At 37.3% G+C, this 11,194-nt stretch overlaps 1 long non-coding RNA gene across 1 annotated transcript; it reads left to right on the top strand.

The window, feature by feature from the left end:
- The first annotated feature begins 5,476 nt into the window (after positions 1 to 5,476).
- On the top strand, positions 5,477 to 8,241 carry LOC136690691 (uncharacterized). The gene is made up of 4 exons (XR_010801750.1): positions 5,477 to 5,584; positions 6,229 to 6,734; positions 6,822 to 6,914; positions 7,766 to 8,241. It is a non-coding gene; the product is annotated as an uncharacterized lncRNA (long non-coding RNA).
- The last annotated feature ends 2,953 nt before the right edge of the window (positions 8,242 to 11,194 follow it).

Raw genomic sequence — 11,194 nt, 5'->3', positions numbered from 1 at the left:
AGCATTTGTCAAAGTAATGCTTGAATATGCTGATATAAATCAGACTTTTCAGCATTCCTGCAGTATGCAGGATTAGTTAGCACACTGACTGGTTACCAGACTTAAACAAATAAGCCTAGTTCAGGCTTGGGCATTTCTGTCTGCTAGCACACATCCTCATTCACTGATTTAGAACCGCAGTAAAGTAAGGGCTGTGGAGCTCATCACTGTAGATATGTCTGGGGGCTTTTTGGTCACTGCTTTTGTTTAGTCCTGTGGGTTTGGGGCATTTTTTTTCCCACCAGCCAACTCACTCCTGGCTGACTCTGAAGCCGTATATATATTTATGTGTGTGTGTGTTTAAATCTCTTTGCAGGGACAGATCATGGTCTCCCTTGGGATCTAGCCAAACAGGTATTTGGAGCCCTTCTATGCTCTGTAAAAGATAAAGACCTAAAAAAACAACCATTAAAAATGTTTACACTTGCTTTAAGAAAGATCTTATATAAACAAATAAAAATATGATTAAAAAAGATCAATACATGTGACACAGTCCTGCCCATTTTGGTGTTAAGTCCCCTGACAGTCAGAAGCACTATCTGCAAGAAATCCTAGAAAGTCAGAGTTCCCTAGCAGTCTGCAGCCTCTGGCAGTCGGAAATCTCTGATACTCAGAGGCCTCCTGCAGTTCTTAGTTGGAGGTCCCTAGCAGTCAGAAACCTCTGGCAGTCAGGGATCCCTGGTAGTTAGATACCTCTGGGCAATGGCCTTACGGGCCACAAATCCATCTCTGTCTGTTTGTGAGGGTCAGATATCCTCATAATTGTGGGAAAATGTGAAAATTTGGATGTTCTGACATATGACATGAGTTTGCTAATCACTGAATTTATGAGGAAAAAACTTACATTTGAAGAACTGAAGGGTCAGAACATTGCTGGTGTATTATGCTTAAAGTTAAAGAGCAGAATTTGTTTATGGGAACACACTGCTAAACCAAAAACTCCCCCAAAAAAATTCTCATATTATCAACCACTCTATTATTATTATTTGTGAGAAAAGGATGAGAGAGAGAGAGAGAGAGACTGAGAGAGAGAGAGAGAGAGAGAGAGAGAGAGAGAGAGAGAGAGAGAGAGAGAGATACTGTTAGAGCAGGACCCCTGAGAGGGACCAGCAGGCAGGGTGTGGGAACTTGGCAGGAGAGTCCTATAACCCCCTCCAAACCCCCCCAACCACCAGCCTATAAAAGCACTGAAATAACACTTGAAGGCAAACAAAGCCATGAAATACAAAATGAACTGGTGCATTCTTTTTCAGGCTTGTGAGTGTCAAGACAAAACATTTTCTGTGCGCATAAAGTCATGAATCCCAGCTTAACTGAGGTCAGTCATTCCTGATGTGCGTAGAATGGTATATATGTTCGGCCATACACCCATCTTGCCTCCGCATCTGTGCTCCTTTTCCCACATACAGTAGGTGAAGGGTCATTCTTCGCAGATGGCTAAAGTATCAGGAGAGCGGCGGACAGCTGTGTTTATGCACGGAGGAAAGGGACTGGAAAATAATTGCCTTTCATTGCTGACACCATGCCTCCGTTTCACCCTTCCATTTGCCATGCCCAACTAAATCCTAGCTATATTTAGTTGCACGGACTGTATATTTGTGTATCCTTACAGAGTGCTTACAATGTCCTTTGGAAAATAGCCTCTCCTTGTCTAACGGTGTGTTTATGTAACAGAGGTTAATGGTTCTCCGGGTGCACAGAGGACAGAACCAGCCACTGTCACTGATTAATAGAAAGATGTTAAACCTGTAGTGTAACAGCGAAGGAAGAAGATGGCTTTGTGCAGGGTGAATTACCAAAAAGAAAAAAAAAGTTCTGCGTCAGCTGCATAGATTTATGACGTGTTTATAGGTGAACGCACATTAAATCACATTACATCAGCATGTCTCCTCTGATTCATGGGCCCTTTGTTTCTCTTCAAGTCAACTCCATTGTGTCTCTTTTCTTTCTTTATCTTCCAAATCTTCATCTTCATCTCCTCATATTCTAACAATCAACATTTTGGAATCAGTTGCCCAATGAATCATTTTGGTGCTTTTATACACCAAAGTAAATTATACAGTTAGAAAGAGTATGAACTGGATGTTGGAACATGTCTGAGAGTATTTGACAGCATTCAGCCAAGACCATCCCTCCATTGCTCTCAGTCTAAAGCTGTATTATATGCACAAATCTATCATAAAAATTAAAATGACCTCACTGTATCAACACTCATTGTCCAATTAATCAGCTACTCTTTCCATATGGGTGCACTCTGTATTTCTGCAATTACAGACTAGTCCCTCTGTCATTCTGCATACATCGTAAGCCCTTAAAGAACAGGACTTCTATAGACCTCCAGAACAGGTAGTGTTTAGATGATGGATCATTCTCAGCACTGTAACACTTTTAAAACACTGTAGATGCTGCCCACATGTTGGTAGAATATTCTCAGTCCAGTAAGTAAACCGAGTGGTGTAAATACTCCAGCAGCACTGCTGTGTCTGATCCACATTACCAAGGGTGGCCAGCTGACCAGATTTAAAAGTCCACCTTTTGAGATTAAACTAATTAAACATTTCACTTTGAACTTGTTTTATAACTTGTTTTGGCTAGAGATGCATTAATACTCTATTTGCCAGATACCGTGTTCATTTACTTGTATTTTTAATCCCAAACAAGACTCCGATACCAACATCTGATAGCTTGTGCCAAAATTATTTCACAATAAGTGAAGGCAACCCAAGCAAAGCAGACTGGAGGGAGAACCCGAGAGCAGTGAGTATGCTGCAATGTTTTGACTGTCCTCGAACAAGGTGGGTTTTTCTTCACTCAAAGTGTATTTTCCTCCCAGGAAACGTTTTCTCACTTGCAAGAGCACTGTTCATTGCTTGACGTGTTTTTTCCTCACACTAATTTATTCCCTCGGATTGTGAATTTTGAATCGGATCCGATGCTGTAGATCAGGCTGCTGCTCTTAAATAAACACTGCCAATAAATAAACACTCCCAAGTGCAGAACTTCCCAGCCGTTATCATATAACGCACACTGTTTTACCAAAGATGCTCAATGTAAATGCATATCAAGAGCTTGTTGCAGCTCATATTTCTAATTCATAGATAGATACTTTATTGATCTAATTATTGGTGCTGCACCGTTCCAGAAATGAACAATAAAGTTAAACAAAAATATTTGAATTAATAATTACACTATTACACAATGCTCCTGATTGCTTAATTCTAAGTAAGTATCAGTATTGGCAAGTACAAAAAACACACATACTTCATACTCAATTGGAAAAAAATGGTACTTATGCATCCCTAGTTTTGTCTCCTGCAAATATCATAAGTAACACATTGTATTTAACTGATTCAACAGCAGTTTCCAAGCTGATAAACACAGACAGCACATTTCTGTTTCTACAGGGTGAATAAGATTAAAATAGCAATTTAAACACAGCAGAATCCATGGATCTAAAACTGTGAGGTGCCTGCTGATGTGTTTTTGGGGATGGGAGTGCAGTCGTGCTGGTCGTGTGCAGTGGAGGGAATGAGTGGTGACATAACTGCTGTATAACTAATGCAATTCTAATCTTTTTTGAAAAAAGATAAATGTTATACAGCTGCCTATGTAGGCTGTGGGCAGTAAGGCAGCTCACTAGAGACTGAGACTTACTAAGTGTGTTCCGCAGCATGTGAGCACATCATTTCAGACTGCATATTACTTACTGCATATTTGCATAAAGTTGTTAACTTTCCTTTATGGCATTATAGCTAAATTGGTATTCAGTTAAACAAAGGCTTTTTACAAGGTGAAAGGTTTCTCTGACTACACTGCAGGGTCTCCATTTTTAAGAATGCACAACTGTTAAGCATGGCATTTTACTTGGTATTGTGGTGCTGTGAACACCTTTTCAAAATGTCAAATTATTTCCTTGTTCTATGATGATCAGTCTTCTTCAAATTGTCACATTATATATGCAAAGATGCATCATATAGAAAGAAGAAAATAAATCTGTCATCCAGGTTTTTTACCATATAGTTGAGAATAGGAATGAAAAGGTAGGAACAAAAAGTTCAGAGAGCAGAAGCTGGGGACTTTTTGTACAGCCATGTTGTACATTCATACTTACCAAATGTCGCTTCACCACATTAAAGTTCATTTGCATAAAGTTGAGGAAATCTCAACTCAATTTGTCGCTTGTTGCTAAACTGAGGCCAAGTTTGGTTCTCCTCTACACTGTAAAAAATGTTTGTAGAATTTACGGTAATAAACTATAAAATAGCAACGGTAAAAGATCATAACTTTGAAAATAGTATATCACCGTAACATATAAAGAAGTTTTCCTTAAATAAATAAATAGAATATTACATTAATTTTTACTGACATAATATTTATAATATACACATTTTTACTGTTAATTTTATTACTTTATGTTAAATATATTGGAAAATACCATAATATCATAAGCAAAGTATAACCCTAAAAATAACAGAAATATTCAGTCTAAATTAAAGATTTTGCTGATCTGCACATTTATATTTACAATATTAAACCGTTCATTATTCAACAAAATACCTTGATTTCTACAGAAAGAAAATGTTAAAAAATATGGCATGTGTTGTAAGGTGAAGTAGCTATATATCTTTAAGTATACTAGAATGTCATTTTAGGAATTGTCTTTGCAAATATTGGTTATATATACCACTTAATTTTCTATTTGCAATGGAATATTTTAAACATAAATAGAAAGACACAAATTTTGTTGTAAAGTAATTGCTGGGCAGCAATGCTAACCATTTTTGTGGCTGTCAGAGAAGGTGGTTACTAGGATGTAACCATATATGGGTTGCTAGTTTCTTAATATAAGCTAAGATGTAAAAACTGACCGGGGTGTTTATGGGTTGCTAAGCTGTTCTGGGTGGCCACAAGTGAATGTTGGATTGTTGCAAAGTTTGCTACAGTGTACCAAATAATTGTTATGATGTACTTGGTGGTTGTCAGCATTTCTAGATTGTTAGGATGTACAGGGATCCATAGGTGATTGCAATAGTGCTTATAAGTAGTTACTAGGTGTATAATGTGGTTGCCAAAGGATGTTCTTGTTGGTTGCTTTTATTTACCAGGTGTTTGCTACAATAGAAATACAAAGAATGCTCTCATTACATTAATAAATTGTATGTATACAATATAAAATAATTCTGTGCATGAGCATGAGTTTATATATGTTAACCCTACAGCCTGGGAAAGTGTAAAAGAATACATTTAAATATAAAAATAAACAAAATAAAATTGAATTAAAATTAAATAAATAAATAGAAACATGCATCACCAATTGCTATTATGCCTACTTTAAAATAACTTCTGAGTTCAAGATAATGTTCTAATTTAAAGGACGAGCGAGCCGACAGACTGTTCAATACTAACGGACACTGAACTTTTGACCCCATGTAAACCAAATAACTCAATTTCTGCGCGCCAAAAACCCTACGCATCTGTGGGGTTTAGTCTAACTCCGATGCTGACGGAATTTTTCCTGACTGCTGGTGACAAAAAAAATCTTGAGGTAAGTTTTTCACGTAAATTGTCACAATGTGAGAATAAAACTTTGTTTAAGGCTCGTTTGTGTGTGTATTGTATATACTTTAAATTTGTTTAGCTAACTAGGTCAGGATAGGTAGCACTACTTATTGACTAACATTAAGGATGTGTTCAAACTTGTTTCGGTTCCCTCGGCAGCTACATAGACTGTTAAAGTTTAGCCCTGGATTGGTTTATGTTCCCACTATACACTGACAATCAAACCAACGTAAGTAAAAAAGTCACGTATGATGCACGTATGACTTTTATTTTTGAGCCAGTCTTCAGAGCAGTGTACCCCGCTGGGCTTGATGATTTTTTTGTGGTTCTGTGTGTTTACGTGGTGATATTTTTCCCCACTTGAAAAAAAACGAGAGGCGGTAAAGTGAATAAATGAGTCAAAACAGCGGCAGGAATTCCTCCGCTGCCCAAAGTAGGTCTATTGCAAAGACGTTAGGAGAGGCTTTGGCCTCGGCTCGTTTTTTGTTTTTAACGGACTCAGTTCTCTCGACGCGCGATTATGTTCACGTCTTAGAACACCACATCCTGCCTTTGATCATTTTTTCTTCAGTAAGGTCAAGGCAAAATAATTTATTTATTTTTTTTATTGTTGTTTGGCTGTTTTTTCAGTTACGTCTTACAATTTGAAGGGAAGACCAGTTTCGATTGCATAATTCTGGAAATGGCAAACAGCAATGTGCTTCTTCAACCTGCATCACTTAAAGGTATTCAAATTTTTGGATCCTGGTTTGCAATATATATGCGTGTTCCTAGCAGGGAGACTGTAGAGCTTGATGGTTGTTCATGCATTTGAGTTAATAAAAATTTTTTGGAGAACATTTGATCCTTTATTTGATTGCTTTAATGAATCTTCAGAGTTAGATTGAAGGCTGCTAGCATTGCTAAGATAGGCATCTTCAAGGTAAGAAAACTACATATATATAACAAATGTTTTATCGTGTTATGACTGCATTGTCATAGTTATCTGTACACAGTTCGGTTTTATAAATTGTTTTTATAACGATTGTTGCAGTTTAAATTTTTCATTCCTGCTACCTTTCAGGCATTGCATTCCAGCTCCTATGAGTGGTTGTGGAAGGAACAATGTGCTGGCCTTTGTGACACCCAGGACAATGGTGATATTCTAATTCATTTAAAATCAAGCTTTTGTTGTTTGATACTTTAGAAGATGATTTGTTTGCCATTTTTCCTTTTTTTGACAGCTGTGGTAGAGAGACAAACACAGTGAAGAGAGGGGATGATATGCAAAGGGCCCAGGCCAGAACTGAACTTGCCCGCTACAGTAACAATATGTGGTATGTTTTTTTTTCTTAGAACAATGCATCTCCTTGTCTTTTATTACTTTTGTTTCAGGTATTAAGATTTTTCTTGACATGGACATCACATCCATAAAAAGTGGTAGTTGGTTGTGCAGTTCAGTTTACATTAATTTAATGACAGAAGGCTTTGGGTTAATCTCTTTTTGTAGACTGTGTAGCCATTTCATGTTCAAACAGTGTATGCAGTTGCTGATGCTAAACATGGTCACAATCATATAACCTAACGTGATTTCAATTTCACCCATTCTAGTCCCTTTCTTCAGATGTTTTGATAACTGTTTAATAAATCTTTTATTATTAGTGATTTTATTAACTATTAGGATTTAGGTATTTTATTCCTTATGGGGAGTGATTGCTGTCACAGCAGACTGGAGAGAGGTCAGGTGATTTTTGTCATAGTGACGAACTTGTGCAGTTGTGCTTGATTTATGTATGTTCTATTGGTTCGATAATCTGGTTCAGAAGATACAATGGAGTTTGTTTATGGGCTGGAGACAGCACAGACTGAGCTCCTTCAGTCTCCTTCATTTTCTCTGTCTATTCATTGTTTTAGGTGGCTCATGAAGTCTTTATTGTAACGTGGCTTGCTCTCTTGTTTGTTTGTTTATTTATTATTTACAATTCATTTTAACATACTGTTTGTTAACAATTTAATGTTGTCTTGTTTCATTTATTTAATGTTTTGTATTTTTATCTTTGTTTTGAGAAGCACTCTGCAACTGTGTAAGTGCAATATAAAAAGTTGTTATTGTTATTATGTTTATTATTATTAATTCTAATATTATTAACGTTGTTTTTGCTTATTTTGTTTTTCTTTTGGGCTGCAGAGAGGATCATGTCAGTCTGCAGCAAATGCCTGAGATGTGAGTCTTCAAGCAGAACTGGTGGCAATACACGCTTTTATTTCCAGTTTCTTGAACACGTCTGTGTAAGACTCTGTCCCATGTTAAATGCCACATTTGGACTCAGTGACATTACTTTTGATGAACTAAGGCAAGTGGACACTTTTCATAATGTTTCTTCATTCCACCATGGATTAGTGCATATGTTTGGACACACATGATCTCACCACTGCTTTGTAAGTATACTGGGCAAGTTATTGGATCTGTTCTACACTGTTGGATCTGTTTTACACTGAGAATGTACTAATGCAAGTGCCTCAATAATAGTCTGTACCTTGGTTTATATCTAACTTGTTTTGCCTTTGTAACTTCAATTAGTAATTGTAAAACCCATGGCAAAAAAGTGTAAAGCCTAATGTGTAATGCCGTATTTTTTGCAAGGATATTCTGTCAACCACAGCTGCTGGTAATTTACTGTAAAGTTGAAATTTACAATAAAATACTGTAAAATAATCATGGTTGTAATGTGTTTATCATGGAAATGGGATGTAATATTTTACAGTAAAACTGTGGTTTTTTAATTGTTCACCGTAAACAGGTTCATAAAAATAGCTGTTAATTTTACAGCATAGTACTGTAAACAGGTTCAATATAATTTTTAAAATTTACAGTAATTTTCTGTAATTAAACAACAGTTTTAAACTGTTGAAAATTACGGTTGCCAGAAAAGATACCGTAATGTTATTTACATTGTCAACATTTTTTTTACGGTGAAGTTCTGGCAACCACAGCTGCCAGTATTTCACCGTAAATTTAACAGATTTTTTTTTTACAGTGTAGGAAATGACTGGTCGCTTGTCACTCAGTTAACTAAGGGGTAAGTGAAATGACCCTCAACACCCATAATCCAACACTCAGCACCATGCTAGCTAATTTGGGTAACTATTAGCTAATTTAACAAAACAAACAATCAGGCTGATCACCAGACATCACCAGTTTGAAAAGAAGTGGTGGTTGGCTACAGGCATCTCAGCAAAAGCTTGTGCTAGCCGTCACGCTCCAAGTTTTGCAGCGTTGTGTGTTCTGGGGAGTCCTATCTAGGGATTAGAATCGACAGTAAATCCATTGGGTTAAATTAAAGTTCATCAATAATAGGTTTAATTTCACATTTTATGGTTTCTTGACAACCATAACCTACTGTAAACGTATACCATTTCTTTTTGGAAAAATCATTAAAATGCGGTGATACATTCAGATTTTTCTTATTTTAATTCTATGATATATTGTTATTTCCATTAGTATGGTTGGCCTCACATGGTCCCCCATCAGCACTGCAGTGTGAGCTAACAAATGGCTCTACAGAGTCTCAGCACTCAAACTCACTGCAGTGTGAGTCCTGCACACTCAAAGCTCCTGTCACAGTTAAAGCACCATTTAGAGACCCTGCAGCCGTCCTCCTAGCTGCTCCTGTCTGCACGGTGGTGTCTTGTGATTTCCCAGCAGCCATGACTCTCCATTTGTCAGGGAACTGCATGTGTGCAACTTTGGGCCATTATTTTATGTCATGAATTAGATTCTCATGTGGCAGAAGCCTTAATATATCTCAGTGACATATGATAATGGTAGTTCACCTTGAGCAGTCACGAATACAATATGTGTTTATGTGTGTGTGTGTGTGTGTGTGTATTCTTGGAGTTGGGCATTGACGGTCCTGTTGTACTACAGTAACTGTGAGCCAATCTTGAATATTTATTTTGGAGCACAGCAGAGTTACTCGGAGAGTGTGAGAGAGTGAAAGAGAGAACGAGAGAGGAAAGTTCCCAGCTCCATATGAATCATATTTGCAAGGCAGTTAGCAGGTGTGCAAAGCAGTTTAAGTAAGGGTCAACTGTGTTTAAACACCAGGACGCCACAGATTTATTCTCATCATTTTGGTCTCTTTTAGCAGTGTGTGTGTGTTTGTGTATATCCGATAACTAAAAAGTGCAAATGGTAGAATAAGTTCACTGTGGGGTTGATGACTAATAAAGGAGGAATCATACAAGAACTTCAGCTGTTAGAACACAGTAAATACTTCCTGAAACCTATAGGCCTGAGTACATGGAACAGTGGGGTTTTTATGACACAGAAAAATGGAACACATCATACTGTGGAAGGTATCTATACTCCCAAAAATGTTGTTTGTCAGGTAGGTATTGGTTTTTCAGTATTGAGGTAAAGATACATGTTGTTTTGTGGATTTATTGGCTAGATATTGCCTAGCAATAAAGAGAACGCTCCGCTCTTTTTGTATTTAGGCTCTCCAGCACTAAAAACAACCCTCAGCTCTGCTCCTGGAAACCCCCCACTCCAGCTGTATTCAGGCTTGTCAAAATAAAAGCCCTTGTACAAGTGAAATGCACTCTACATATCCTTAGTGAGCAGAGGCTAGCAAGCAAAGCTGTGCTGAGCCACAACAGTCTATGAGGAAAGCAGCCTGGAGACTGGGCATGGATATTGAACCCCCACCCCCCACTGAATATTCAAATATTCACTTAATATTACTGCTGATGCTTCAAAGCCCTAAAAATAGTATTTGGGACAGCCACATTTTTGGCTCTTTGCTAATCAAACCATGTTTTTTTAGTGAAAATTAAGCTAGTTCCAAAATGTTAGTTTTATCAGTTCAAGATACAGACAAGTGACAACTGCAGTGACGTGCAAAATTCAAAGACAACCATTCATTTCAGCCTGTTGGTGTTTTCAGAAAACCTATATTGAGTCCAGACCTCAACATGATTTCATGTGTTTGGGATGTGAATTTAGATCATGTGACACAGGAAATACAACAAAATTCTAAACAAATTTTAAGATGTGAAAAAACACTTCTATAAGCTTATTCTAAAATAGTATTTATAAAAACAATTGAATCTATTAAAGGGAAGGTGTGGACACACTAAACACCCAAAAATATATAATATTGGATGTTGTTTTCAGGGATTCTATTGTAATTTCCTGGTAAATATATGTTTTATGAGGCTCCTGAGTCATGCGGTGGTCTCAGCCTTGGCTCCATTGTTAGACTGCCAGTAAGATCCACTGTAATGACTAAGTCATCAGAGGCCACAAGTCCAAGAGAGAACAATTGGCCTTGCCCTCTGGGTGAGTATGTTGGCCCCATAACACAATCACAGTGCTGGTAAGAGGAGCAACCTTTTGCAGCATGTTAAATACTCTAGTGGAGATGCAATAGCAGCAGCTCAAAAAAGAGGAAATGGCTAACTTCTTGTGTCTTGGAGTGATATGTGAATGGCCTATCAGATGTTTTATGACTTTTATTTGGAATTTTAAAATAAAAGCTTGCTTATAATGGTCACTTTGACTACATATAAAACAAGAGGGATCGCAGATTGTACACATCACTGCTAAGTACAG

The sequence above is a fragment of the Hoplias malabaricus genome, chromosome 3 (genome assembly GCF_029633855.1).
Source record: "Hoplias malabaricus isolate fHopMal1 chromosome 3, fHopMal1.hap1, whole genome shotgun sequence".
NCBI classification, from domain to species: domain Eukaryota; kingdom Metazoa; phylum Chordata; class Actinopteri; order Characiformes; family Erythrinidae; genus Hoplias; species Hoplias malabaricus.
Note: the sequence above shows the minus strand (reverse complement) of the source record. Positions and strands in the feature narration are given on the sequence as shown.